A 5,000-nucleotide genomic window follows, 5' to 3' on the forward strand; every position below is an offset into this window, starting at 1 on the left:
GATGTGTTTAGTCGCACTGTGCGACTAAACACATCATGAGATCATTATTATTTGATTGAATAATTCCTATAGGCTAATCAATAAAAAAAAGAGTGATAATAAAATAAAAAAATGCTTCTGAACTGAATCGACACGGTACGTGCGGGCATAGATTTCATTTAGGCCTATAAAAAATAGCCTATTTTGTGGTCACATATATAGGCTATTGTCAGCAGAGTCGCATATCTCCATATTTCATATAATGATGCTGGAAATATGAAGTTCAATCACATCATACAGGCCAAAAGCAACACAGTTGCAGCTGCAAAATGCAGGAGTAGCCTAGATATGAATCATCTTAATATGATTAAGATGATTAATCATCATGATGATGATATGTGCAGGTGATCCCATATTAAATTGCTTAGATGTAGTAGGCTATTCTAGCATGTAGGCTATGACCATTTAAATTCCAACCCAACGTCAGTCTCAGCTCCGTTGCGCACACGGCACCGTGTGCTTTGGAGACATTTATGTAACCTTTTTATGCCGGTTTAGTGATATTTCTCCACTCACTATTCAGCTGCAATCGATCAGCGGGGTCAAACAATGTATCTAGGCTATTTGAGAGCAAAAAAATGAATATATAAAAACATATTCCAAAGTGGTAAGTAGGGCTTAATTAAATTATTCGTCCTTGATTAATTCAACATTACAATTCGTGCTCCTTCCTAGATGGGAAACTCATCCAGAAAGGGGTTGGCCATTTTTCCAAACTGCTGATTCGATTGGTTCGTGGGCGGTGTATTTAAGGTCTAATCTTATCCTTGCAACTTAACCTGCTGCGGACCAGGTTAAGTGTGAAGCATAAGTTGCTATGGAAATATATGTCGGTAAGAAGTTAACTTGCTTTGTAGTACGGCTAAACCAGGTTTAAACCTGAAGTTACCTCGCTAAACCACTAATCTTGCTTTGTAGTACAGGCCCCAGAAGGGGCTGAAACCCTATTGTTTTTGTGCTGGTTTATTATTCTTGTTGGCGTTGTTCATCTGCCCCGACGCAAATTCCCATGAGTTGGTAAATGGTAGAGACCTGAAATGTGGCCCAATGACAGATATTAGGTGCTAGTTTCTGCTCAAGAAATAGTTTTCGAATCGGCCGGAAGGTGGCGCTATAATCAAAGGTTTTACCTTAAAGGCCATAACTTCCACGCCGTTGGTCCGACTTTCAAACTTTTTTTTCCCAGATGTTCAGGTGAACCTGCTCTACAAGTTTGCCATAAGGACCCTCAATGTCCGTCTGGAAAAATTTTGAGATATTTGGAAAAGTTTGGAAAACACATTTTTGACATCTCCTCCTAGACCATTGGACAGATTTCCACCAGAATTGCCAGGAAGCCTCTCTGGAGCAAGCTCTACAAACTGCCTTTTTGAAACCTTTGAAATCTACTTTAGTTTCGGAGATATTAATCGTTAAAATTGTGAGAGGGCGTGGCCTATCAGCTAAATTGTCATAACTTCATTACCGATGAAGGAATCTTCACAAAACTTGCTGGAGATCTTCGGAGACCATCTCAGACCATGCGTGTCAAATTTTGTGCAATTCGACCAAAAGAGGGCGCTATAGCAGCATTCAGTACCTGTACCTTCTATATTGTTTTATTTTGAAGGGCGGCAGGAAGTGCTGATTCATTGGAATTATGGCCAGCCTGACGTCTTGTATTGACACTTGACACGCACACTATTATGTAGGCATCAGACACACCTATACTTGTATCACAGTGGGTATATCACTCATGGTCTCGCTCTAATTTGCATACCGTATGTTTTGAGCAGCTCCAGCTCTTCTCTGTTAAAAACCAAATGCTAAAAGTGTACTGGAAACAGGAATCCGGTGAGATTTGACCAGATAAATAGAGCTTAAGAGCAACTCTGAGCAGGAGTGTTGCATGTTGGGTAGAGAGAATGATGTAGAGAAAAAAGTATGAAATCACTTACTACAGTCATTCCTCCATCTGTAAAAGTATGAAATCACTTACTACAGTCATTCCTCTTCCTCCCTGCCACAAGTGGGAGCCCCAGGAGAGGGCAAATCAGAGTGAATCAGAGTTCCTTGGATTTTCTACGTCACTTGTCACCAACCAATAAAAAAATTCACAGGGCCACCCAGAGCCCGCCCCCTCACAGCCCTGACAGCTGCCTGCAGGAAACCTGTTGTGTTCATGTACAATGGCGGTCGGCATGGGAGGCCTGTCTGTTCTGTTAGCTGCTGTGTTACTGTAGCATGGAAACATTACCAGAAAACAATAGGGGTGTCACAATATATCGTCCCACGAAATTTCGCGATAGTAAAACGTCACGATATGTATCGTTGAGATGAAATCTCATATCGTGATTTTTTTTTTTTTTTTTTTTTTTTTTTTTCAAAAGTAGACAAAGAAACGTACTTGTTTGTTGAAGTTCAATGTGTGGAAAGTAGTTCAGTTGAACAAGTCTCTGAAGAGACACATGAGAAGTTATACAGGAGAGAAACCATTCAATTGAGTTTCTGGCAAAACTGTTTACTTGACAGGAAAAACTGAAGATGCATAAAAAATAGACTAAGAAAAGTCTTGTTGTTTGAGTTTGAAGAAAAACTGAAGATGCATAATGAGAATTTATACTGCTGAGAAACCTTTTAGTTCAAAGTAAATCTAAGTGACGGTGTAACTCATTCTATTTCAAGATAAGCCTTATCTCCAATCTCATGTTTTTTCTAGTTGTTATTGTAATAACAATTTCCCACAACAGCATGTTTTGTATTTGTGCATTTCAAATAAAATACTACTTTTCCAGTCATATATTGTCATTATTCAAGTAAAAAAAAATATTGTTAAAATCGTATCGTATCGTATCGTTATCGTGAACCCAGTATCGTGATACGTATCGTATCGTGAACTGAGTGTATCGTGACACCCCTAGAAAACAATGAACTGAACCCATGGGTAAGTGTCACCACTATGTGGTTGTTCAGTTATATACAGCCAGCTGGGTTTGAAAACATAATGGAAGAGATAGCCTAGTGTGAATAGCCTAATGTGAATGGAGGCTGTTAGCCACAACAACTGTGCCTTATAGGCTAACCTCAGCCAGCCAAAACAAACACCTTGTCTCGGTGGCGTTAGGACACACGTAACGTTCATCAATGTTAGGGACTAGTTGCAACAAGCTAATTGAGCTAATGCTAGCGTTAGGCGTTAGTTAGCATGCTACCCAAGCAGCTTCTCTGGCTGACTGGACACATGACAACCGATCAGCAACTCTGTAACAAAACTGAGGTGGACAATAAAGTCAATACAACCCTAATCCTAAAATACAGAAAACCATATTTGCATATTTATTTTCAAAAGGATGTTAATCTTTAAAATGTATAGGTGGACATTTCAGCCTGCCTATTTTTGACGCCTATGCGGAAATTGCATTCTTTCAAATGGCCAGTGGGGGTCGCAGCTTGTGTAGCACTCCCGGGGGAACATCCATTCAACTATATGGGAAAAGAGCCAACTTCTCTCTCGGTCTATGTCTTATATAAACACTTTCCAAATTAGTGTATGGTCTGAAAAAAAAGTCTTTTTCATGCTCTAACGCGCTCCGTTTTCCAAATGATAGCCCCATTTCGAGGAAAATTGACGACAAACATCGGATAATAAGAACAGTAATATTTCCGACCGGTAGAGGCAGCAATGTGCCGCAAGGCATCAGGTGGCAAGTAATAGTTGAGCAAATTATCAGAAAATAGCGTTACTTTATGATATTTTAATAATGTTAGTAGACACACGTAACTATATAGATACCATACATCTAACGTCCATAACATGGCGGACCATTTAACGTTATTTATACCGTTAGATAAAGCCTTAAGCCTTCTCTGTATTCAGACCATTCAGACCATTGGATTCAGCACAGAAACCGGAGTACGTTATAACTTTTTAAATAGAGTCACGTTATAAACAACTAACCAACGCTGGGGGTCCGTATGGAAACAGTGTTACTCGAAATGGTTAAAAGTTAAATCAATTTGGTCATTCAGTGCCGTTTTACTGCAATGTAAAGTAAGTAGCGTTAGCCACTACATTAGCCAAAGTAGCTGACTACCCATAATGCATTACGGCGATAAGGGAGACAGAGCAAATTCGGAAACTCCCCCGGCAGCCGCTAGGGGCAGCCGCCCCCTCCCCTCGTACTTCCGTGTAGCATTAATTCATTCAACCAATCAAACGAAATCAAACAATATCCGGAAGTGAGCTTCATTTTGCTGTGTCAAAGTCAATGAGCTATGTTGGTCCATTATATATAGGTCAATGAGGTGGACCCATAGAGGGGTCACTCTGATAGACACACAGCTGGGCTCAGGGTCTGCTCTCTCCTGCTGCATCCTGATAGAGACATTATGAACACAATGAAGGTAATCTGTATCTTTATGAAGACAACCCTGTCCTATTCTGTACTATAAGAATGAGATGTGTGTGTGTGTGTGTGTGTGTGTGTGTGTGTGTGTGTGTGTGTGTGTGTGTGTGTGTGTGTGTGAGTGTGTGTGTGCAGCGTGTGTGTGCAGTGCGCGTGTGTGTGTGTGTGTGTGAGAGAGCAGAATTTTGTCTGGCCACAGCTATGCCGTTTTACATGCGATCGGGCTGTAACTTTGAGGACGTGTAAAGAGCACCTGTGCGGGAGACCTGAAGGGACCAGATTTTTTAATTAATTAATTAGTAATTGTCCTAATCACCAAATGATGATGTGATTTCACTTGAGCAATGATGTCATCAGTGATGGTGTCATCAGTGATGTCATCATCACCATCATCATGGTGTCACTGCTGAGCTGTAATCATGTCATGGACAGTTAGAACGTGTGTCATCTTACCTCTTAGCTTTGGTCGGGCTGCCATCTTCCCCAGACAGAGAGACGCCCTCCTCTCTCTCCTCACACTCAATCATAGTAGAGTTAACACCTTTATAAACACACACGCACGCACACACACACACA

The sequence above is a fragment of the Poromitra crassiceps genome, assembly GCF_964638095.1.
Source record: "Poromitra crassiceps genome assembly, chromosome: 4".
Lineage (NCBI taxonomy): Eukaryota > Metazoa > Chordata > Actinopteri > Beryciformes > Melamphaidae > Poromitra > Poromitra crassiceps.